This window comes from Lissotriton helveticus, chromosome 1_1 (genome assembly GCF_964261635.1).
Source record: "Lissotriton helveticus chromosome 1_1, aLisHel1.1, whole genome shotgun sequence".
Classification (NCBI taxonomy): domain Eukaryota; kingdom Metazoa; phylum Chordata; class Amphibia; order Caudata; family Salamandridae; genus Lissotriton; species Lissotriton helveticus.
Genome location: NC_136057.1, coordinates 825,548,774 through 825,575,997, shown reverse-complemented (window position 1 = coordinate 825,575,997; position 27,224 = coordinate 825,548,774).

Genomic DNA, 27,224 nt, shown 5'->3' with positions numbered 1-27,224 from the left:
TATATGGACTCCCCAAAGTCCACAAATGCATAAAAAATCCACCCATGCGGCCCATAGTATCCAGTATTAATTCTTTGACAGAGCCATTAAGTCAATATGTAGATCACTTTCTTCAGGACTTGGTGAAGCTACAAAAATCATATATTAAGGACACAACCGCTATAATCAATAAAATAGAGAATGTAGCATTTTCCCCTGACACTCAATGCCTAGTTACACTCGATATCAAGGCATTGTACACTAACATTCCGCAGAACAACACCATTGAGATGATAAGAACATTATTCTCCCATGAGGGTCAAGATCTATCTGCACATGCAACATTTGTTGTTGAGTGTGTTAGTCTGGTGTTGAAGAATAATATTTTCGTATTCAACAATGAGTTTTTTAAACAAATCAAAGGGACCAGCATGGGGGCAACCTGTGCCCCAAGCCTGGCATGCCTATATGTGGCAGCATTTGAGGATACGCACTTATATAAAGAGGTGGCACCATTCTATGAAAACATCTCGGAATGGTGTCTGATATAGATGACGTCTTTTTTATATGGACAGGCACACGAGAATTGTTAGCAGACTTCATCGAATGGTTGAACCTTGGGGATGTCAACCTTAAGTTCACCTCCAACTTTAGTCATGAAGAATGTGAATTTCTGGACATTCTTATCAAAAATGTGGATGGTTTCTTAAATGTTGAATTATTCACAAAAAGTACCGACAGAAATACAATGCTCCACTATAAGAGCAACCATCCAGCTAGCCAGAGGGATAATATCCCTTATGGCCAATTTCTTAGACTTAAATGCAACTGTACGAGTATGAATGATTATAATAAACATGCAGATGTCCTGACTCAAAAAATTTTAGATCGCGGAAACCCCAAAAGATTAGTAAAACGAGCATACAAAAGAGCGAAATACTTTAACAGAGACAGTTTCTTCGAAGATAAAACAAAAAGAACACAAGATGACAAACCCATTATATTTGTTACAAACTTTACTAGTATTAGTAACAAGATTAAGAACATCATCAACAGAAACTGGCATCTGGTAACAAATAAAGAGAGAAGGGCACTTCCTAAACCAATGGTGGCGTTCAGAAGGAACCGCACCATAAGAAACTGCCTTGTAAATACTTACAGAGAGGTGAAAGTGGATAACCAGGCCTTGATACCTAACTCCAGTCTACCGACAGGTACCTTTGCATGCTGCAACTGTAAAAATTGCTCTAACATTCTGAAGGGACCCCAAATTGAGATCAACAATGTAAAACACAATGTGAGTAACTCTATTAACTGTCATACAAAAAATTTAGTTTACCTAATTGTATGCCCGTGCCTTTTAGGTTACATAGGTGAAACAGCCAGAGAAATTAAAACTAGGATAACAGAACACAAATCAGCCATAAGAACGAATAAGAAAAACGCTCCACTGGTTGATCATTGGACACAATACAAACACACAATTGAAGAACTCAAATGGTGTGGTATTGAAGTCATGACAACAAATATGAGAGGATGTAATGATTCCATAAAAAGAAAAAAACGCGAACAGTACTACATGTGTCTATTTAATACTGTGAAAAGAGGATTAAACAGCAGAGAAGACTGGGAGAAACTGATTCAATAATGTATTCACCATATCCTATAGTGTAAGATTGGTGAAACACAAACTCAGGGTCTGTCTTTGTGATGCTTATATGACAGACCGCTCCTCTCACTTTTCTAGTTGATACACGGAAAAACCTTCCCTTGATTTATAACTGAGAAGGAATAACTACTGCGAGATAAGAACTGTAAATCATATGATATCTACAAATTTACTAGTTTATTATTTTTGAACCTGGAATGAAACGGAAAAAAGCAATATTGTAATACAGAACCGTTTTTTATATATACTGAATAATATAGGAGGTTGGAAAACTCGTAAAAATTGGAACTAAAAACGAAAGCCAATTTCATAAATTTCATCTAGATATATATAAAACAATAGATACGGTATATAACTCTTGAATAACTGAAATAAATAACAGATAGGTGCCGTAATAGTCTCAGGACTATGTCATAAGTCTGCATACGTGACTAGCCTAAGATGGCCGCCGTGTATTCGTAACTTGGCCCCTTGTCTTCCACAGATAGGTCAATTCCCATTTGAAACAAGTAAGATAGACGTGTAATCACAAGCCTTTACTTCGAGATGTTGTTTTAACACATAGGCACGTTAGAGATACAGATAGAACTCGGTTATAACCTAGTTTTAAAAAAAACGTAATATAAAAAAAAGTTATAATAGACGCCGATAAATCCTACTAAAAGTAACGCCCCTTATAATTGACCCCGGATATAAATACCGGTTTCCGACTACAGGTCGTAAACAGATGAAACCGGGACTTTGGATGCATGCAGGGAGGCCGTAATTTGCACAAAAGGTAAGCCGATTAGTCGGGCTTCGTGACAAGAATAGATAGAGATCATGTTAATAATGGTAAAGGGCTCGCGCACTAGTATAAAATATCCTAGGGAGTTAAGATATCAGGGTACTCTTAGCAAGGGAAGGCGGGCACCATGTACTAGTGTAAAATATCCTAGCTAGTTAAGATATCAGGATACTCTCAGCAGGGGAGCGCGGGCATCCACGGTAGCCCTGGAGCCTATAATTACTGCTGGACATGACGAGCCGCATGTGAATATAAAAACAAACAGTGCTCGGCTTGTAATACAATAGACCACCAAACAACAAACAGCTAAGGAGGGTGGTATATCAGAACAATAAGTATTGCCACTGTATAATAGACCAATTACCTATATTAATATATCGACAGGCACTTTCGAGATGACCTATTAAAGAACTGAGAAGAAGGCATACACACCAAGACCGACTGAAGGCAATGACAAAGAGACTTCTAACAGGTACTAATATACTTATCATTAGCAAGTATGACAGAGATTATCAAGTATATACCCAAACTAAATATTAGAACACATGATCTTATTTGTTTGCTAATTAGGTCGCCCCTAACTACACTCATTGAGGCGTCTCGGTTTTTGGAGGCATCTAACCGCGACTGTCCATTAGACCCTATCAGGCTTCTGGAGTATAAACCGCACCTTGAGGCAAGTAGACAACCCACTCTTAGATGCCAGGGCAAATTAAATGAACGCTCAGAGTACAGATATACAATGGCGCCAATATCTCTAACATCTGCCCTCGGTTGGTTTTTTCAGATTGCATCCAATAAATATTTGTTGCATTCTGTGACGGTGGCTACATCCAAAGTCCCCAATTATAAAGATAAATATAACTGGTATGTATTAATAAGCACGATTCATGGAGACAAAGTATGAGAAATGTACATAATACTTAAGAACCCTTTGTATCACTTATAGATACCTAGTGTGATTGATTCCGCCATTGAAAAGGAGTTCCACACAGATACGCTGTAAATAATTTTTGGCAATACAGCGAGGTACGATATTATTGACGTATTATTATTGGATGTTTGTATATTGTCTAAAGAACTATAATGAATCTCTAAAACAATGGGTACGGAAGTCATCGTTTACCTGTGGCAATGTCCCCTACTTAATCATACAGTCGTATAATGACGAAAGATTTGGTTACAAATCTATGATTCAATGTCGCTAAAACCACATGGGAGATATTTGCGATTGGTTATTATGACCTAAAAAGTAGAGATCATCATTTCCTTGTTTTAATATATGATAGACTATCAGTTATTATGGATGTTAGGTGTCAGCAACACGTTTTTGTAATAATAACATATGTATTCTTTACTGTCTAGAAAACTGTCCTGAAGAAGGTGAATTATCAATAAAATTTCACCGAAACGCCGCGTCGACTTCTGTTTTCTGTAATCAATTGTATTTTAATTGTTTGTGATTTTTTACATTGTTTTTAAGAATATTGTTTTTAATATTTATATGAACAAATAAATGCCAAGAAAATTCTTGTATGTACCAAACTTGTTTTTGAATACGTGGTTATTGTTTTAGTGTTGGCTGACACAATGAATATAGATTTACTTTAACTGTTGGGTTTTTTGTTGCCTATACATGTTTTGCTGTCCAATTAGGTACATATAACCTTATGGTAATAGTGGGACATTCTTTGTTGCCCGGCTCCTGTGCGGTATTGAGCCAGTCAACAAAGGGTAGGAGAGTGTCGGATGGTCCATTCCAGACCAGTAAAATGTCATCTATGTACCGGCGCCACAGATGAATTTGAGGCTGGTATGGGTTGATGGAATTTAGGATCAAGGATTTCTCCATGCTGTATACAAATAAAATAGCAAAATTTGGGGCGAAGCAAGCGCCCATAGATACTCCTTTTATTTGCAAGTAGTAAGTGTTTTTGTACATAAAATAGTTATTCTGCAGAGCGACACGAAGAAGGTCCATGATGAAATCAGTTGGGATCTTGGTAGGCTGGGGTCTGGCCAATCGGGCATCCCCTTGATGGGACAGCCAAGAGGGACACCTTGTTACATTAGTAGTACCATTACAGGCAATATAGGCATTGGAACACATTGCATTAGTAAAGGTGCCATTACCATCACTACAGGTTTCAGCAGGGGAAGGGGAAAAGGATGCTGGATGTACAGTAGGTTGGGTAACCACCTTTTTGAGGAATACAATTCTTTTGAGCCAGGCAGTAAGAAAGAACAGCGAACCAATAAAACATTGTTGGTGCCACTTTGACAATAAGATAGAGACTTAAAGTAAAAACACATTTTTTTTCTAAGAATCTTTTGTGTTGGAGGTGATGCAGGTGTTGTGGCTGAGTCCATGGATGACCTAACGATCACCGTCCTCTTCTGGGATAATCAATGGAAACTAGATGCCCACCTCTTGTCGGCTGTTCAGTGCTGAGGTGGTGCAGGGTCAGCCCTGAAATCGCTCCAATGTATCCATGCTTTCTTTTCAGCAATTCAGACAGATGTTGGCATGGAATCCGTGGCTTTAAAGGGTCCTTTAAACATTGGGTAATTTAACTGGCAACTAAATTTCCGGACAAAGATCTGTATCGGGAAGGGATGAGTGGGAGATCAGGATCGATGGGGCCCTTCTCCTTTTATGTCGATATCTGTGTAGAAAGAAACTGCACAGTGCTTGTTAATGCACACATATACTCATACATTTCAGCTTCCACAATTTCAGGAGAAATTTCAGTATCAGTTTTGCTGCTTGCGCGGAGTAGTGTGAGGGTAGTGCAATCTGCTGTACAATATCGGGGGAATCAGAGGAATAATTGTGTTGTGCTCTAACTACTGTAGCTCTTCCATACCTGACCCCTGTTTCTTGATAAATTGTAGAGGACCCATCAACAAAGTATATTGTACTCTCTGGCAATGGGTCCTCTGTTGCTGTCCCCTACTCATCTGGTGAGTACGTAGCAAAATCATGGGACTCATCATCTGTGGTGGCAATGTGGTGGGTGTAGAATGTTGTTGGGTGTACAGTGTGGATTTTACCAACCTTCAGTAACGGTAATGCAAATATTACTTCATAGCCTGATAATCTATGTGTGGTAAGGGTGGTCCTAGACTTTTGTAGTATTGCAAACACAGCATGCTCAGTGTACAGTGTCAAAGGGGGACCCATGACTATGGGGTGTGTTTCTAAACTGTGGCACAGCTTATTTGCAAGGGTAGTGTCCTTTCATTACAGAATCCAGCATGCCACTAAAGTAAGCAATGATCTTATGGGCCCATGGGGTAATTCTGGGTGAGGACTGCTGTCATGACTTGGCTGACACAGTGAGAAAAGAGGTACAATTTTCTAGTGTAGTCAGGGGAATTTAATACTGCTGCATTTGTTATTTCAATTTTTAGATGCACAAAGGCTGTCCTTATTTCAGGTTTTAATATCAGGTGTCAAATATAGCTTATCATGTCTGCTCTTAGACACTTTCACAGCTTTTAGCCTTGGCGCAGTGATGATGGAGAAATTAAACACCCACTGACGGACATAGATGCCGAAACCAAGAATGTTAATTCTCCAATTAACATACAGAGAGAGTCTTGATTTCATTAAAGACTACGGAGGCTAACATTATGCAATTACTTTTAGTGCTGCCCCTATATGCAGCCTTTTTAAGAACTTGTATTACATCACAAGTAAACATTCCATAGAACTTAGAAAAACAACATAGCTATAACGTAACTATGCATTATCCCTTTAAGGCTGTGACGAAAAGTTAATCCCATCAGTTTTATCCTCTAATATTGGTGATGCAGTTTGCTGAAAATAGAAACTTCACAGTGATGGATTCTCTGGAAACAATTTGAGAAAAACGGGTGATACCAGCTTATAAGGAAATGTAATTAAGTTATCAGAATAAGAGTTATTAAAGAAAAAATAAAGCTATACATTTAAGCAAATGCAAGAAGACATGCATAGATAACATTGTGATATAACAAAAAGTATATATAATGCTAAAGATATTTATCTTACTCCACACGGGTGTGGAGGGTGGGATAATGTTAGCCTACGATGTCTTTAATGAAATCAAGATTCTCTCTTTATGTTAATTGGAGAATCGCCATTTCATTACAAAACCGGAGGCTATCATTATGCAAGTTTAAAGCTGTTTAATGCCACACTGCTTTATATGGTTTCACAAATGATATCAACAGTTGATTTCATTACAAGATCGGAGGCTACATTATGCAATAACTTTTATTGCTGCTCAGGATATGCAGGCCTTTAAAGTGTAACAATTACATCATAAATACAAACATTCCAAACAGCATAACAAAGTGCAATGGCAACCAAATATCTTCCTCTTTTATCCGCTGCTCATGGAGAGTTAAGTATAACTTCTTCCTTTCTCCCATATTTGGTGTATTTTGATATAAATGAATGATCTAACTTCCTATTTCCTCACAGTTTTTCTGGGTTTGTTAAGTAACCTTATAGTTTATAGACTAAAAACGTTTATTAGACAACTTTACCCCTTTTTAAAGGTAAGTTTGTCTTCTTTTATTTACTCTTCCAATTTATGGTTGGGCTCTTTCTTTCCTTACTCGCCCCCCCTTTTTTTACTTATTTTTGTTATGAATTAAAACATTTTAACAACCTAGACACCCACTTTTAACATCGCGGAGTCTGACTTTGAAACGAGGCATCCCTAACGGAGGTTAGACACACTTTAACTCGAGCGTGTCAACCTCCGTTTCATACTTATACAGAGTTTGTATATCCGATCGCTTTCCTCGTTTTTCCCACCCTTCAAAAGCATGCACCTTTTAGGCTGTTTTCTTTTGATTTTTAGATTTAACTCAAGCGTCTGAACCAGACGCCTCTGAACCCGAACGCGTTTCCTTTCCAGTTTGAGAAATGTGACCATCTAAACAAAAATGAGCGGGATCGACGTATCTGATGCCTCCCTTTGGGACCCACTAAGAGAAATTTACACCCTTTGAGGACAAAAGTTAGGCTGTTTTCGGCTCGCGCTGTGCGTTTCCATGCCAACGCACAGCGCAGAGCTAACGATCAGCTGTTTTGTCTGTTCCTCTCCGAAAAAGAGTACATTAAGCATATTTTAGCAGTTTTAAAGGGATTTAAGTGCCTGCTAAGCATATTTTAGGACTTTTAAAGGGACTTAAGTCCTTGTTTGCCTCATATTTATAGTGTTTTAACGATTCTTTTCTTTACTCATTTATATTTTTTCCCCTTACTTATAAAAAATAGAGGGGAAATATGTCTGAAAATAATACTGATGGTACTAGTGACACACACCTCACAGAGAACTCTCTAATGAGTCTCTTTGAAAAATAACTTAAATCCTTCTTAGGTTTTTCCATGCTCATGAAGAGCTCATGTCATGAGGCACGGTGCTCCGGTGCTCATGACGAGCTCAGCTCATCATGAGCCGTGGAACGCTCGCATGCGGGGATAATTCCCCTGCTGTGCTGAGCGTTCCACGGGAGCCGGTGCACCTGTGACGAGCTCAGCTCGTCATGAGCACAGGAGCGCCATGCCTCATGATGAGCTGAGCTCGTCATGAGCATGCAGGTGCTGTGAGTGCCCCCCTCTTCCCCAGCACAGCGGGGGAATTACCCCCGCAGCGAAGGGGTTAAAGGAGGCAGTTCAAGCTGGGAGGCAGTTCAAGCTGCTTTGACCAAAAGAAAAAGGGATATTCCTCAAGACGACACAGTTTCTTCTCAGGGACTCAAAAGCTGCCTTAAGCAAAAAAAAAAAACAAGGAGAATATATACCGGTGCTTGAAAAAGATGGTGTGGTTGGTGCATGGAATGGGATATGGATCCCGTGGAGGCACCTGTAGTAGAAGTAGCAAACTTCTTAGCGGACCTTTTTATTTCAGGACTATGTTATAGAACAGCTATAGATCAGGAATTTCTGCAGGACATTCTTTGTTAAATGATTTTTCTATTGGACCCGACCCTTTGATTCATATAGTAATGAAGGGTATAAGACTTAAACGTCACCCTAAACCTAAATATAGTTGCTTATGGAACGTAAACCTTGTTTTCGATCTTTTTTCATCCTGGCCAGACAATTGTTTGCTTACAAGGAAACAGTTATCCATTAAACTAGCTTCTTTCCTTTGTCTTATATCTTTTAGGAGAGTATCTGATGTTAAGGAGTTGGAAATATGTAACAGGTTTTACTCCTCAGATTGAGTATTGTTCGAAATATGGAAAAGGACCAAGACCGTGTCTGAGGACATTTTTTACCCTTCTTCTTTGGATTTTCCAAAACTATGTGTGGTTAGTTGTATGAAAGTATACAAACAAAAAATGAGTATTTTTAGACCTTGCAATGAAAACCAATTATTAATTTATTTTGTCAAACCCTATAAGGCAGTCTCTTCTGCTACGATTTCTAGATGGGTAAGAACGGTAATGTTTGAAGACGGAATAGATTTGTCCAAGTTCAGTGCACACTCCTCTCGTGGCGCTATGGCCAGTAAAGTATTTTGGGGTGGGGGTTTAATTTAGTTTAAAGGAGTTTGTAGAGCGCATGGTAACACCTCCCGGCGTGTCCCCGCGCTATAGAGAAAGACAGCAGCAGCAGAGGAAGGAAAGAGAGAGCCATTTCACACAGCAAAGAGGCAAGTTTTCAGCTTCTTCCTAAATACTAATTCATTACTCTCCAACCTAATCTCTAGAGGCAGGAGGTTCCATTGCCTGGCGGCTAAGGTGCGGAATGATCTGCCACCCATTTTCGCTTTTTTGGGGCAGGTAGTTTTCAGTAGACCCATTCCTTTGGATCTGAGAGATCTGTTGGGTTCGTACACAGACACCAGATCAGACATATATGCCGGCGCTCTGTGATGAATTATTTTATGGCACCATAGCATTGCTTTAAAAGCAATCCTCTTACTGATTGGTAACCAGTGGAGGGCTGCTAGAGAAGGACGTGAGGGGGCACGGCGGGGAAGCCTTAGCACCAGGCGAGCTGCCGAGTTTTGTAGAACCTGTAGTTTGTTTATGTTTTTTACTGAAGTACCCATGAGTAGTACATTCCCGTAATCAATGCGGGACGTTATTAATGCCTGTGTCATGGTGCGCCTGGAGTTGGTGGGTAACAGGTCGAGGGTGCGGTTGAGGGTTTTCATCACCCCGAAACATTTGCCAACAGTCCTCTTTACGTGGCTGTCAAAGGACAGTTTATTGTCCACCCATACACCTAAGTTCTTCGCTTCTTGTGCGGGCGTGGGCAGGGGACCCAGACAACTGGGCCACCATTCTTTGGTCCATTTGACCTCATTTCCTCCCATAATGAGGTTCCCTTTCTGATATTCTGAAAGCAGCAAATTGGTCTAATATTTCAACTTTTGTAAAATGTTATCTTAAACCTGTAGAACATGTAAGCACTGTCGCATTGAAAAGCTTTGAACTTGCATAATGTAGCCTCCGGTCTTGTAATGAAATGACGATTCTCCAATGATCATACAGAGAGAATCTTGATTTCATTAAAGACAACAGAGGCTGACATTATCCCTCCCACCCCTTCCTGGTGGATGTTTTATTTGAAAAAGTGTTTTATGACTGATTGCTTATTCTTGTTATTAACGCTTTTGCATTTAATCTTTGTCCTTTCCGGGAACAAGTATTACCTTTTTACTTTTCTTTTCGGATTCAGATTCCTTAAAAGCCTTTTAATATGATGGAAGAATTTAGAGCTACAATTACTTTTCTTTGCAGCTCTAAGAGGATGATATTTGGTTACCATGGCACTTTGTTATGCTGTTTGGAAAGTTTTTATTTATGATGTAATTGTTACACTTTAAAGGGCTGCATATCTTGAGCAGCAATAAAAGTTATTGCATAATGTCAGCCTCCGTTGTCTTTAATAAAATCAAGATTCTCTCTGTATGATAATTGGAGAATCGTCATTCTCACCAACATCAGACATGCTACTTTCGTAAGCTTTCAAACAACTTACAACACATAGTTTTTACAATCATTCAAATAAGGGCAAACAATACTCTGTGACATTGTTTATGTTGTTTTCCATATCTTGAAATGAACTAAATCTGGAGAGTAGTCTCTATTGCAGATTTCTAATGCTCTAACATCTGATACTTTTCTGAAAGATATAAGGCAGAGTAGAGTAGCTAGTTTCATAGACAACTGTTTTTTTGAGAGGTAAGGTTTGTCAGGCCAAGACATAAATAAGTCAAAGATAAGGTTAACGTTCCATAACTGATATTTAGGCCTGCGAGGACGTCTAAGTGTTATCCCTTTCATTACTCTGCAGATCAAAGGGTCGCTACCAACAGAGAACTTGTGTATTAGTGAGTGTCTTGCTGAAATCCCTGATCTATAGCAGTTAACAGTTCTATAACATAAGCCAAATCTAAATAATTCTGCCAATAAATTGGCAATATTGATTAAAGGAGCATCAACGGGATCCAAATACCATTCCAGGCACCAACTAGACCATTTTCTCCATACCCCTGTGTATCCTGTCCTTGTTCCTGGTGCCCATGACACATTCAGTAGACTGTAAGCCTCTTCTGAAAGACCTGAGTATCTGCTTGGTTTCCTGAAATCCTCCAAACAAGAAGGTTTATGTTTCCTTCTTGTAAGAGAGGATATTGCTCCCCTTCTTGCCCTAGGAGAAGGTATAAATTCCCTGGAGTTAAATGTGGGATGCCTACTGCTAGTTCCAAGACCCCCAGGAACCATACTTGTGTATCACAAAAGGGAGTTACCCGTATGATGTTCTATCTCTCTCTCAATACTTTCAGTAATACTCTCTGGATTCAAGCAACAGGGGAAAGGCATATCAGCTCTTCTTGTACCAGGATTGGAGCAGGGCATCTGCTCCCATAGCTTTAGGGTCTGGTTTCCAGATGTAATATTTTTTCACTTGATAAATTAATCTGCTGGCAAACAGATACACCTGAATTGGCCCCAACACATTCTGAATTGTTTGGCAGGTTTTTGGGTTAGTTTCCAGTCGCTTGAGTCCCATAGAAACCTCGAGTTCCAATCTGCCCTTATGTTCTGGTGACCAGGAATAAATAGTTTTCAGTAAAAAAAATTGGGTCCACCAAAGTACCAGATTTACTTGGCCATATATGTGAGTACTTTTGGTCTTGCGCCCCCTAGGTGATTGATATAGGACATGGCTGTAAAGCTGTCTAGTCTTAAAAGTACTACACTGTTCCTAATGGAGAACTTGCAACTCATCAGTGCATTCATGCCAGCCATCATCTCGAGACAATTTATGTGAAGTTAACATTCCTCTTGTGACCACTTCACTCCTGTCTCTGTCATATCTAGTCTCCCAGGTTACTTGCGTCTGATTCCACTATGTAATCTGGGACAATCACGAAGATTGCCTTCCCATTCCAACTGTCCAGGTTGTTCCACCACCACAGGAGGTCCTGTGGTGCCTCTTGAGACAAAGGAAGCTTGTTTGAATACCACAGACCCTTCCTCAAACCCAAGGATTTTAGTCTCTGTAGGGCCCTGTATTGTAAGGGACCTGAGGAAACAGCCTGAATAGAGGAGGACAGTAGGTCAACCACTCTTGCTAGAGATCTTAGACTCAGTGTATCCTTGATTAAGACATAAGCTACTTCCTTCTTTATTTTGGACAATAGTTTCAGGGGTAATTGTAATTGTCTCTTGATGGTATTCACTTGAAACCCTAGGAGCTCTAGGTTCTGTGTAGGAGTTGTTACAGACCTTTCTGTATTGACAATAAATCCTAGTCCCTCTAAAAGGTCTATTGTCCACTTCATATGTATTAACAATTTCTTCTGACTCTCTGACATTATCAACATATCGTCTAGATAAATCTGTATTCGAACACCCCTTTTTTAGGTCGAGCTTTAGCAGCAGCACACATGCGCTGCTCGCTCTGGGACGCATGCAGTAGTAGAGTATGGAAAGACAAGCTGCCTCACTCTCTGCCCATATTTTTCATTTAATTTCTCACTGGCTTCTGTCTTTGTCCTTCATAAATTATGTCTTCTTATCGATTATGAGGCCTGTTAGACCCACCTTATTATGGCCATGTCGTCATTTGTTCCCTCCCATGGCTATTGTCCCCTTTACTTCGAGTGTTACACTGTACGGTACATGTTATTTAGAGTACTATTTTCTCACACACCGCCCGCACTCCAGCTGTTTGTGCCTTCTCACCCCCCGCCGTCCGCCTGCACTCCCATTTACCGTGCAATAGGTCTTGCATAAATGCGAGTCATATTGTATTGAAAAGGTTTTTTTTTTAGATCTCATCTACTTAATGCAGCTCTGTACATGCCACTGTGTGGGAGAAAGTTTGTGTTTTGTGCACACCCATATGAAATGTTTGTAAAGGGAGAGTGCTGTGCAGTTGGATTATCATAATCTATGTATTTCAGCATGGGAGGGACACATGCATTCTGCTTCGTCTGAGCTGTTCTGTGTTAAAATCACGGCACCATACACCATGAAAAGACTCTTTTCCTGCCATTGCATTATTTCCTATAACTAAGGGTGGGCGTAGTATGCGTAGTGTGGCTACGCGAAGCTACGCAAAGTGGGCGAGAAACTACGCCCACCTACGCACTTCACGTAGCCCCACTACGTGCCGCCTGCCCCCCTCCCCTACATACCTAATTGTGCAAATAGTAAAAGAAAAGTAAATAAAAGGCACTCTTATTGAAGAGGACTTTCTTATTAATACCAGATCATTAATTAAAAATAGCATTGCCTTTAAAGACCTCGTTTCCTCCAAGAAACCGTCCTGGGTATTTATTACGGAAACCTGGGCGTCAGAATCCTCAGGTCCTGAGCTGGTTGATGCTATTCCTGAGGGCTATACTCTATCTTGGATAGACAGAATTGGGCGAAGGGGAGGAGGACTGGGTATATTACATAAAAGTTCCTCCATCTGCCGTACCAAACACCTGTCCACCCCCACAGATTCTTTTCAGGCTATGTATTTCTCTCTTAATTCTACGCCCACAGTTTCTTTCTCAGGTCTTTTGTTCTACAGGCCTCCTGGACCTAGGTCGACCTTTAGCCATGAACTACTAAAGATGTTAGAATCTTTTATTGATAGACCCAACATCACCCTGCTGGGTGACTTTAATTTTCTCTTTGAAAACTCGAACTCCAGTGAAACTTCTTTTTGGTGGAAACGTTAGCCTCGTGTGGCCTGAGCCAGCTTGTTGATAATCCCACTCATGCTGCCGGCCACAAGCTGGACGGAGTTTTCTCTAATGATCCCAGACTAAAGATAGGTTCCCCTATCCCTTTGGTGTGGTCAGATCATCTGTCCGTTCCGTTGGAGCTTACATTTTCTATTTCTGTCCCCACCTCTACCGATCGCAGTAACTGGGAACTAAGAAGGAGATATAGGGAGGTCAACAACGAGACACTTGTTCCATTTATGAACAGACTGAGGCCTCTCATCCTGAGGGATACTGATGCCGCTGCCCTGGAAGTTTCCAACTCCATCTCGGGAGCAGTAGACATCTTGGCCCCTGCTAGACAGCACTTCTCTGCCAGAAAGAGTCCCTCGGCACCCTGGTTCTCCGACTCCCTTAGGTTGCTAAGGCAGGGCTCTAGAAAACAGGAGAGGTGTTGGCGGGCTCATTTCGATCCTAAGGAGAGAGATATTCACAAACGCCTCCTTAAAGAATATAAACTGGCCATAATTGAGGAAAAGAAGGCTCATTTTGTTAATCTGACAGCCTCCCTCAATTCTCCCAGATATCTGTTCAAGATTATAGACTCCCTTTCTGTTCCTCAGACATCGGACCCTTTAGTGGGCTCTCAGGAGCTCTGTGATAAGATTTCCATCTTCTTTCACACTAAAATAGCTGATATCTATACATCATTACAATCACTTAATGTTAATTTGCCTGCACCTCCTCCTATTGTCCCTTCCATTCTTGACTGTCGGCCGAAGGATTCCTCTGAGGTGCCATGCCCCAGTTTTATAAACTTCCCTTTTCTTACCTGCTTCTCGATAAAACCAAATCGGGCTCCCCTCTGGATCCCTGCCCTCTTAAGATACTCAAGAAGTGCAGGGAGGTGCTGATTCCTCCTCTTTTAGAGGTGATGAATCTAGCAATCTTGGAAGGAACCTTCCCACTTTCTTGGAAATTGGCGGTGGTTAAACCTCTCCTTAAAAAGGCCTCGTTGGATCCTGGGGTGATGAAGAACTTCCGCCCTATATCTTTGCTACCCGCACCAGTAAAGATACTGGAGTCACACCTTAACTATCACCTAAGTTCCTTTTTGGATGACTCCAGCCTGCTGGATCCATCTGAACACGGTTTTCGTAGAGCTAGCAGCACTGAGTCCGCCCTTGCGGTGGTCATCAATACCATCCGCTCGAAGGTCGACACAGGCCAAACTACCCTCTTGGTCCTACTCGACCTTACAGAAGCCTTCGACACCTTGTCTCCCTCTGTCCTGGTCACTCGTCTCAGGGAGATCGGTGTCGGAGGCGCAGCTCTGAGCCTCCTGACCTCCTTTCTCAATCAAAGAGAACAGAGGGTGAAGCTGTGTGAATTCATTTCCCCTTCAAAACCCGTACAGTGTGGGGTCCCCCAGGGATCTTCCCTGAGCCCCACTCTTTTTAACATTTATGTGGCTCCACTCGCCAGGTTAGTAAAATCTTTTAGGTTGGTGGTAATGTCATACGCCGATGACACCCAGATCATGGTCTCCCTCTCCCATTCGGTGAGTTCCTCCGCTCTTAACTTAAGGAATTGTATGGAGGCAGTCTCCCAATGGATGATCCAGAATTTCTTGAAGTTAAACGGAGAGAAGACAGAAGTTCTGATCTTTGGGGGCAACCAGGATATCTTGTCGAGTGACTGGTAGCCTTCTTCCCTTGGGGCTTGTCCCCTTCCCTCTCAACATGCTAGGAACCTGGGTGTGCTGATAGATACCTCGCTCTCCTTCGATCGTCAGGTCAGTAGGGCGGTTTCCACCTGCTGTAGAATCATCAGGATTTTGAGAAATATCGCTCATTACCTCTCTCCTGAAGCTCGGAAGCAAGTCACTGTTGCTCTCGTCTCCTCGAGACTTGATTATTGTAATGAACTTTACTCAGGCATTAATAAGAATCTCATTCAACGCTTACAGAATATACAAAATGCAGCGGCCAGAATGGTTCTCAATCTTCCTAGACTCTCCCCAGCCTCTTTGGCCAGGAAGAATCTACACTGGCTTCCCATCCTGTCTAGGGTCTCGTTTAAGATCCTATGTCTTGTCCATGGGGCCCTGTATGGTTCAGGCTCAGAGGGTATTAGGTCCCTCTTACATGCTTAATCTCCCTGTAGAACTCTTCGCTCTTCCAGTAAAAATCTTCTGGTAATCTCTCGCTTTTACAAAGCGAGGTGGGGAGGGAGAGACTTCTCTTCCCTGGCGCCCAGGCTGTGGAACACTCTTCCCCCTTATTTGGCCGGACAACCCTTTATTATGCTCTTTCGTAAAGCACCAAAAATCTGGCTCTTTGTAGAGGCGTACCCGTAGTTCTGCACTAGAAAATTTACAAGTTGTACAATATTTCTGGTGCCTTGATGCCCCTGGGCTAAGTTGCGTATTACAAGACTCCATTCATTCATTCATTAATTCATTCATACCTTGTCCGCTGCATCCCGAGACTCACTCTTCTCGTTCGAGCCGCCGTCTTGGATACCAATGCGCATGCGCATGCGCGGGCGGCCGCGCATATGCATTGGTATCCAAGACGGCGGCCCGAACGAGAAGAGGGAGCCCCGGGATGCAGCGGACAAGGTAAGTGCCTTTTATTCACTTTTCTTTCATTATTTACACAAATTAGGTATGTAGGGGAGGGTGGGAGGGAGGCGGGTGGTGGGCAACTTCGATATGCCCACGGAGTGGGCGTAGTGTTGCCTGCTACACCTACTTTGCAAAGGGCGAAGTAGGCAACACTACGCCCACTCCGTGGGCATAGCGAAGTCCTTCGCCCAGGGTTACCTATAACGTGGACGCTGCATGCTGTAAGGTGACATTGGTAAATGCATTATAACACAAAATAGTACAATGTGATCGTGGCTGGCTGGCCATGACTCACACTGCAAATTCGTGTTTGAATGACAACGCCCCTGGGAAGTCCTTTTTGGTGGAGTGCATTGGGGTAGATTTTGCACATCTTCGCATGCATTTGCACATAACTTTGGATGTGCACGCACACTGCTTGTGCAGTGACCTATGAGTTTGCACTATGCAAGTTTGGCCTTATGTAAGTGGCCCTCGGGCTCGGTAGATGCTCCACTTTTCTTCCAGGAAGAGCTTGCAAGGGTATTTGAAGATAACGTTGAAAAAAAACTTCTAGCAGCCTTAGTCAGTCAGAAATCTTGTTAATATTCATGCAGTAGGCAGCAGCGCCAAGCCTGATGTTCCAACTAGAACTCCAGAGAGTAGGCCCGGTGATGTCATCATGGGATGAGCATGGTATCACAACACATGGGATGAGGCCAGCGGTCCACATCTGTCTGGAAGTTCTAAGGTAGGGCCCATGGGCACAGCAAAACTGCATGGACCCTGGTGAAGGGTTTGTGCGAAGTCTGCGGACTCACAGTTCTGCATATTTTTTTTACTTTGAGAGCTCAAGAGAGAAGAAAGTTTTTTTCATTAAAAGAAGGGAAGCTCCAGCGGTTAGCAGGAAATGATACCAGCTGTGACAAAGGAGCAGTCAGGTTAACAGGGCCACTGGGACCGTATTAGACAACAGACACCTTGTGCACCGGGGCAGACTGGGACAGTGCGCCCTGTTACTGTGAATGTCCTATTCAGAATGTAGGTGCGCACTTACTTTAACAAGCATTTGCAATCCAATAGGTCTCACATTTACGTGATTTTAAGCTATTGGCATTGTAACAAGACTTACCAGAGATGCGGCGTCCCGGGACTCCCTCTTCCTGCTTTATCGCGACATTTTTCTGACAAATGCGCATCTCGCTCATGCGCATTTCTCACGAGAAATGCGTATGAGCGAGCGCCCGCACATGCGCATTTGTCAGGAAGAAGTCGCCGATAAAGCAGGAAGAGGGGGCCCCGGGATGCCGCATCTCTGGTAAGTCTTTTTAATTACTTTATTATGCTTCTAGAGATTATAAGGCTCATTTAAAAGAGGGCGGGAGAGAGGCGGGCAGCGCGTAGGGGGGCTACCCGAAGTGTGCGGGTGTGCGTAGATTCCCCCCCACTTCGTGATGCTCCGTGTAGCCCCACTACCGCCCACTACGCTCACCCTTAATCATTGAGTAGTTTTGCCTCAAATCCCACAGTGCCAGATGTCCCTTTAGAGGAAGGGGCCTCTTCCTTTCAAAAGGAATTGGCCAAACTCAGAATAAGAAACTGCCTACAATTGAAAAGAGACCAAACAAAACAAGGAGGGGGGAAGGAGGTCAAAGGGCAGATACAAAAGGTGTTCCAATCAACAAGTCTAATGTGGGGACAAAATCAAAGAAACAGCTATAATGAGAACATGTGATACTATTGATACTCTGATTTGTGAAAATGTTAACACTGACTTAAAGATCATTAATCTTTCGAATGAAATTCTGGATGATGATGAAGTAAACATTTTGCCCCACTCAGGAAGGTGACTTTTCTACATAAGCTTTCTGATCCTGATCTAAGATCAGTACTCTGCGTTGGGGTTTTTGGTAGGGTGTGTGGGTAAATTCTATTTTGAACCCTTTTAAAGTGTTGAGAACCCAAGGGTCCTTTGTTATCAGGTACCAATTTTGGCTGAAGAGATGTAGTCTTCCTCCTACCTTTAAAAGGAAAGAACCAAAAGGGTTTAGGAGTTTTACCTTGATGTCCACCTCCTTGGAATCTGCCTCTGCCACCTTGAGCATGGGGGCCTCAACCTCTTTGTGGAAAGAAGGTATTATTTCCACAGAATTGTCGTCCAGACTTACTTCATTGATTATATTGGTAGTAGTGGGCCCTCTGTTGCCCGCGGCTGACAGCCTGTGCCATCCTGTCAGCCCTCCCGAACACCCTACAACCAAACATGTGTGTCATATTATACTGAGCTTTGCTAAAGGATGAAAATGTTGAAACATATTTTCCCAAGATTTTAATGAAATTCTCTCCAAAAGGTAAACCATTTTGGTCGCCCTTAGTATTTTTGTTAGCCAAATCTCCCAACTTAGGGTTTATCCTCATGAGAATGGCTCTTCTACGCTCTGCTGTCAGGCCAGCTGTAGGAAAATGAGTTCTGCTTCTTATGGTTACCCCCAAGTTTTGCTTGATGTTACATTGTTTTTGACTAGTCTGACTGGGATCCGGCTAATCAGGACCCCAGTCTATCTGCTTTCTCCCTAAAATATTATGCATATACTTAGGTATACTCCAGATTGGATACTGGGGTACCCTTGTCAGTCCCTAGTACATGGTGCACATGTACCAAGGGCATAGGTACCCAGAGAGGCCTCCCATAGGCTGAGGCATGTATTATGCTACTCATGAGATGCCATGAAAAATTGAACTACAGGCCTGCTATTGCAGCCTGTGTAAGATGGTGCATGCACCACTTACTTTAGATATAGGTTTGCACTTAAAACCTATCAGTCACCCCTCTAGCAGGCTTTGACAATCCTGAAGGCAAGGTGCTGGATTTTACATGAGAGGGTGGCCCTGCATGAGACGAACACCCCTGCAGCCTTCGAAGACCATTCTCCCGGGTTGTCGGTGACGCAGCCAGACATATAGGTAGAGGTGCATTATATGGTCACGTAAAATGTTATCTCGAAAACGCCTGCAACAAAACATGTTGTGTTTGGTATCAAACACCTGTGAATGATCCCTCCACACCAGTAACCATTGTGGGAGGTATGATTCCACCCTTCTGAAGTGAGCCTCATGGGGTCCGTGGTCTTCCTGGTACCAGCCTTCTTAACCTGGACAGCACAAAATGGTTGCTTCCAAATAGAGACACATTTCTGCCCTCCTGCTGCAGAGCCAAGATCGAGCAGGAGAAGGCAGGACAATAGGCCTGTCTGGGAGGTGTGACCACCTCCCAGACAGGATTCAGTGTATTGGGGCTGGGTGGGTGCATGACAGAAGTGCCTGAAAGTCTGCATCTTTGGCACACTTGGTGTCACTGTGCATAGTCCAGTTCAAACCAGTCCTGGGAGCTATTGGCTCCTGCTCTGGCTGGAAACTGGACAAAGGACATGCGAGTATCCTCCCCACTGTCCTGACCCTCCACTGGGAGGGTCCCCTGAATCTGTGCAACCCTCTCCTGTGGGTACAAAAGGGCTTAGCTGGCTGTAGGACCCTAGATTCAATTTGGACATGATTCTTAACCAGAAACCACTGTACTTCAATCGTCTGGACGGATTTATGACGGTACAACACGTACCGTTACAACGCATACCGTTACGACGCAGGTTTTACAACGCACGTCGTTACAACGACTTGCGTTGGGGGGCGCTGGATAGTGAATAGTTTAATTTACTATTCCAACTCCAGTGTCGTGGATAGTAGGGAAGGTGTTGGATAGTAAATTTAACTATTCCCTATCCTAGAGCGTCCTCCAGCGAAAGTCGTTATAATGACTTTCGTTGTAAATCCTGCGTTGTAAGGGTACCGCGTTGTAACTGTTCCGTTGTAAAGGATGTTCCCCGTCTGGACACTCTGTACTTCGCTGGAATTTGACTGGGCCCAACTTCATTTCCCTCTCCATCCACAGCATTGTCTGTGCCCATGCACCATACAGGCTCCATGCAGGTCCAGTGGCGCATCAAGGACAACTGAAGTATCTCCCTTGTGGTGAAGGAGTCACTCCCCTGCTTTAACAGGCACTGCAATGCAACTGACTGGTCTGCTGCTCCTGAGCTCCTGCAGTCTCCGAAGACTCAAGTGACATACAAGGTGGTTTCCTACATTCCTTGAGGTTGAGCTGCCCTCTCACCAAGTCTGAGGCCACTATCCCTCGTGGGGAATGCATAACCTGAACCCATGTGCACGACGTACTCTTGCAAGTGCATATGCTTGTTTGCATTCTCCAGCTAAGTGCATTGGGCTATCAATAGCCCTAACCTCTGCGCACATTTTATACAAAGGACTTCAGCCTCCTTACATTCTGTGCCCTACAAGCTGTGACTTTGTGAAACTGCTAGAGGTCTGCTCGCAACTCCTGTGCCGTTGGCCTGTGGGTCCAAATTGAGGGACAACACTGCATTTCCTAGGCTCCCCTGGTTGCTCCAGGCCTGCCCTGACTCCCCTTGCTGTGCTGAGTCTCCTGGTCACTACTGGGCCGGAGCGTAACCTTATTCAACCTTCTTTGGGGGTTGCTGCTGCCAAGGCTTGTTGATGCTTCTGCCGGACACTGACCCCTCAGCACTCAACATCCTTTGTGCCACAATTCGTATCCAGCTCCTAGTTGTCCTTGACATCTCCTAGTCAAGGTGCCTATCTTCACACCTGAAGCACCCAGTATTGGTGGACATTTGTCTACCGAGCCCCTGGTCACTCCTGAATGACCCAGACACTGTCCCCTCTGCTTTGAGGTTCCTCCCATCAAGAATCTACCAGTGGGTTCCATCGGACACTTTTCTTCTTTCCAGCAGTGGCATTTCTTTGAAGTCTCCCATTGAGATCGATTACGGTTTCCGACGCCACTTCAGCCCTTTGCACCGGCTTCCCTGGGATAGATACCTCTAGTACTTCAGTGTCCACGGGTGGGGTGGCTCTCCGATCTTCTATGTTCTAAAGGGTTTCTTCGTAATCCACTGGGAAGGGTCCTTAAACTTTAAGTCTGCACAGTGACTCTCCCATTGAATTGTTCTCACACTGCACCCGTCCTTCGTGGGGTCCCTCCTTACTCACCTGGTGTGGTTCCTTGGGGTCCCAGCAATTCTACAACATCTAGACAGTCTTGACTCGAGTTGTGCTTCTTATACCACTATTTTAGTGTATGGTTTGGTCTTCCCCTGGAGCCCACTGTGTATAAGTGCTACTTACAATTGTTTCTGTGCTACAGTATTGTGTGGTTTGTGTTTATCTGTGTGTAGCAGATACTGTGAGGTATTTAAGGTGTGTTATAATAATAAATGCACATTTTTATAACTACTGTGTTGTTCTCCTTTTCATTTACCCAATACAATAAGGTTGCATTCTGGTAAAACAAGCTGCTAACATTCCTTCAAGACTAAGCCTGAAGGCTGCTCTCCACAGCTACTACTTGGATAGCTAAGGTTATCTTTGACCTCTTACATCACTATAAGGGTTGTTTGGACTGGTAAAAGGTGCCCACTTTAATAAGTGGACAGCAAATACCAGGCCACCTTCTCACACCTGCGTTAGTGTTACCCAGGAGGCATAGTGCGCTTTGGCTCCAACCACGCAGTAGATCAATATCTACACGTGCGCCCTTGAGTAAGGCTTTCTCAGCCAGATCTAATTTTCTGGCAAGAGGGCCCAGGATATCTAGAGCTTTATCCTGGCACTGTTTGAGGCAACGCTCAAGCCCTTTTCTGGGATCCCTTCCAGTTTTAAATAAAAAGGTCATTAGTTATCGATATACGTTTGGTGTCATCCCAGATTTATTGTCCAAGAAGGGTCTAAGGCATTTTGGCCCTCATTAAGTTTCACATTTGCTTTTCCAGGGAATTGCGGATGCAGATTGTATTAATTTTGTTACGTGGTCCATAGGCCACCAATCGGACCCTCTTGGGTGTGTGATTTGGTTTGGATCTAACATTTCTAACCCTGTAGGGTCATTAATGGCCTTAGAGTTAGAAGGCTAGTCAAGGTCCTCATCTAGGAGGTCATTATCTAGGGTCTTAAGAGGATCGAAGATATACTTGTCCTACTCATCCTCAGGCTATATATTGTAGGAGTAGGCTTAATTTCCAGTATGTAGACTGGGGTCCTTTGTGCCATGAAGGCCACTTGATCTTTTTGTGTCGCAGTTGACACCTGAACTATTTGTGCCAATAAGGCTGCTCTTGCTTGTTGAGCCGCTATTGGTACCAAGGTCATTTGTAGTGCATAGGCTACCCAGAGATTGTTCTCTCTCTTTTGTGGCGCACTGGCTACCATTATTGGTAATAACATTAGTTAAATGATTTGTTCTTTTCAGTGCCTTACCTCCTTTTCTAGTGGGAGTCTCATCTTCAGAGAGAGAGATATAAATCTTCCTCATAGTATTCTCTTTTTATGTTGCTAAGGGCAGCCTCAACTACCTCTTTCAGTGAGGACTTGAATTCTTTTTGAAAATAATTAATTAGCATACTTTCATTAAGGTGAATGCTTTTACTCCACTCTACCTCATTGTCTGACATGTTTTAGTCAGAAGTCTAACACAAAAGGGTTTTTAACCTGCTTTCATTTCCCCCCTTTTTTTTACAGTAGGCATCTAGTAAACTAAGGGACTCCTTCTCGTTAAGCCTGTTGTTATGGCAACGCTTGCTACCGTTATAGTAGGAGACCTCTTTTATTTCTGTTGCCCTGCTCATGCGTCATTCCCCCCTCAGTTCGCAGCTTGGTATGGGTGTCTCCATGGGACACAGTCCAATCACTTGGCTCAGCTCGTGAGCTCTCATGTGTCAGAGGAGCCAAAACTCAGGTTTCCCCATCTAGATGGTTCGGGGACATCAGGCGGAGAGTGTTCAGACGGCTAGCAGTCAGGCTGTGAGAGACTGCAATGGGGGATACAGATTGTGCGCCGGCTCGGCTAGCCGTTGTGTTTTTTTGGGGAGAGACTGCATTCCGAAGGCCAGATCAGGGGTGATCTCCATGCTTCAGGGGAAATTGAACGGGAAACAGGCAAGTGCTTCAAAAGCCCCAAGAATGGCAAACATTATTATTAAGTTAAAATGACAATTTATTATTAAGTTAAAAATGACAATGCTTGTTTGGCAATTAATTAATAAGTATAAGCTGGGTTATAACTTATGAGGTGATGTTTCCTTGCAAGGGTATAAAAGGAAATAGGAGAGTAGGAACCCAACCAAAAATTGGAAGGGTAATTTTTTAAAGAGAAGAAACAAACCAGATTCACTTACCTTGTGTAACCTGTTATAGGAAAAGGTCTTAGTTTAAGTTATATGTAATCATTTAAAAAAAGGTATAAAGTCAGAGCCACCTAGTGGGAATACTTAACTGTTCAGGAGCAGCAAACAAAAGAGGATGATGCATAGTTACATTGTTGCTATGCTGTTTTTTTAAGTTCTATGTAATATTTTACTTGTGATGTAATATATGTTCTTTAAACGGCTGCATGTTGGGGCAGCAATAAAAGTTATTGCATAATGGTTGCCTCTTGTCTTATAAGGAAATGTTCTGCATTTCTTTCACTGTTTATGATTCAACTCGATCTGGGGTAACTCGTTTATCTGAGGCTGAGAATAATTTATCTCAAAGAAAGAGAGAGGGACCCAACCACCAAAGGAGAGGGGTAACAACAGAGACCTAAGTCACAAAAAGAATCCCCTTGGGTAAATTCGCACTCACCACACCACTTGTGTACGTGCAGCCTCTGTACACCAGTAGGATGACAATGAACAAGGAGGAAATGTAATCAAACAGATGTAAACATGGATTAAAATGCACATTTATTTACAAAGTCTATTCAGAAAATCATAGGGACCTTATAAATCACAATACACAATACATTTAATAAAAAACTAACAGTCCCTACCAGAACTGCATACAAACTTTAAAAACATCAGCAGAAGGACAGAAAGGCCAATATTTTAGTCACGTTGATACAAACGTTTGTACAAAAACCTAATTTCTTACACATAACTGGGAACACAAGAAGGAAAAATAATTCCTATTTCCAGAGAAAGCTACTAAATCAAATGCAAATCAATTGTAATCACTGTAGATATTATTCCAAGTATTTTATCCGATACAATTGTCCCCACAGATTTTACATAGTTTTCTCTTCTATAAGCATCGGCGTGTTTCGGTGGGCACTAGTATATGGCCATCACCTTTTTCGGGATAACAACATAAATTCCCAATAACAATATTAGAATCTGTATAGCCAGGGTGCAAATAGCCTCCAGAAAGGGCTACCAAACGGAACCGGAAATATCAAAACCTCCAACCAATATGGCACAAGACAACACTATCCTGCACTGTCCACTATGAACTTATCCATCGCTATAATACGATTAAGTCACCCAGAACCTTAGGAGATATCCAGTCTTTAAATTACGTTGCTCAAAGCAACGCTGTCTGTTAAAATCCCGTACTTAGGTAAGAAACAGTCCCAGACTAGGATCTGTATCCAAGTCAAAGACTATCCCACGAGGTATACGCCTCCGGTAGTTCATAAATATCATTTACACCTATTTACGTACTACCGGAGGCATATACCCCGTGGGATAGTTCCGGGTGACTTAATCGCATATAGTGACGGATAAGTTTGTAGTGGACAGAGCAGGATAGTGTTGCCTTGTGCCATATTGGTTGGAGGTATTGATATTTTCAGTACCGTTTGGTAGCACTTTCTAGAGGCCATTTGCCTAAAGTGCAAGGACGCATATTTAGACCTACTTTACATGCACTAACTTTAAAACTTGTTCAACCAACCACCTGCGTGCACCTGTTCATAACAGCGACAGTTGACTTGCAATCTCTGACACCCGTCTCAACAAAGCTCTGCTAATGGGTTGTAAAATAATCGATATTCGCAGTGCATACCCCTTGACACAAGGTGGTCACCTAACTCTTAGAAACCTGAGTGAGGGTCGGAGGGGTAAAAAATACACTGTCCCTGCCAACCGGTGTGCTTGATAACTGGTAATCTACATGGATTAACAGGACTATCCATCACCATATTATATGAAATCGCTCTGCTCTCTGCTCTGCTGGCCAATACCCTCCCCTTCTGTCCCTGGACCCTACCACCTGCCTGTAAATCCCTGGTGGCCCACCTCCAAAACCCTATTGTCAGCTAGCACCCCCAGCTCTCCAGCAGTTCATGCAGCCACCTACCACCCTGCTGCTCCCCCTCCACACCATTGCAGCTCACCGGTCACTTGCAGTCCAATATCTCTCCCTTAGACCGCTCCAAAAGCTCTCACAGTCACCTGTCATCAGAGGTCTTCCTCTGTTCTCTCACTTGTGATTATCTACACCAGCTCAAAGTTACCTCTTCTCCCAGTATTTCACTCACTTCTCCTGTAAGAAAATGTCAGAGACACAACCCCTCAGGACAATAATAGAATATGACTCTCACCAAAGGCAACAAGCATTGGCAGAGCCAATAGGCCTCGCCTTTGGAACCTTATAAGTGTTTAGCCATGCAACACTTGAAGTTGTTGCACCAAGGATATTGTGCTGGATAACTAAACACTTATAAGGTCCCAAAGGCGAGACCTATTGGCTATGCCAATGCTTGTTATATAGTGGAACCACTATGCTTCCTCACCAAGAGGACAGAAATATGCTGTAAGCCTAGCAGTAAGAGAACAGCAGGTACGGGAAATGAGCCTATACGAGGCTGTCTTGTTTAATAATAGCCATCAGTAGATTGTCCAGGCACATCCCACTAGAGTACCTTGTCCCTTTAATAAGGCTCTCTATTTCCTTACAGGACGGAGGGCCATAGGCATTCCCCGGGGAAGACTCGTCAATTGACTCCAGATTGAACTTGTGCCTAGTATTTAATGCATATAATATTGAAATATATTGGGTCCATTCTGCATCAGATATTGAGATGGCTTCTGCCTTAATTCTACTGTACAGTATTCAGATATTAGAGCCCAATATATACGTGAGTCAACAGATTGTGCAACCTCTCTCAATTTAATCCATTTTGAAACCTCCATCCCCCTATATTTGGAAGCCTTCAATCTGGTTCTTACCTGCTTTAATCTATTAATTTCCCTTTGCCTAGTCAATGATGCCTGCTTAAAATGGCCCCTTACGAAGTCATTTAATTCTCTGCATATTTTTTTTACCTTTCACCAAGTAACCACCGGGAGGTTAATGCCATTAGCTAGTTTTCACTTCCACATGATCTGAATAGACCCAGATGCTTCTCATACCAGATGATGGGATTTTCGGACCAATGCTCGCATTTTTAACAAACCTCCCTAAGCATGTCAGATTTTTATTAGATCAAAAAGTATGCCCATTTGTTATATTGTACACAATATTTCCGTTTCTCGGCTTCCAAAATTCAAGAATCCTGAGTTTCAAATTGACATCCACTGAGAAAATACTGTGGTCGCTCAGGTCTGAGTAAATGCTCCAAAGAGTAGATATAATACCACCATATAGTCAATTAGATCATTAGTTCTCAGAAAATCCAAAAGACTCAACCCTCGCCTATCCGATCTAGTATGGCGTGGCAACGTTATTTCAGGGTTGGTTGATACTTCTTCAAACTCTTGGTTGCTGAAAGCCAGAGAAGAAGAATTTTCTATTTCAGCATTATAAAGACCCACCACAATTATCAATGTGCACTCTTCTGAAGTACTAGTTTTATACACAGAAGGAGAAATGGAATCAACAAGAAAGTCAGACGCCCTCCCAGGTGGAATGGATACATTTACCGGTAAAAGAGTTGAGTACTGACCTTGTGTTACATTACCCAAGGTCAGTTTTAACTAAATACAAAGATTTGACGGATGGATAGAAACCAGAGGATTTCAGTTAATACTGCTGCTAAGTAAAATAGCTAGACCTCCACTTGCATGGCCTTTTACTGGAGGTTTTGCTGCACAACAAACGACAAACAAATTCTCAAAACTAAAATCTACACAACTCCATATTTCCTGA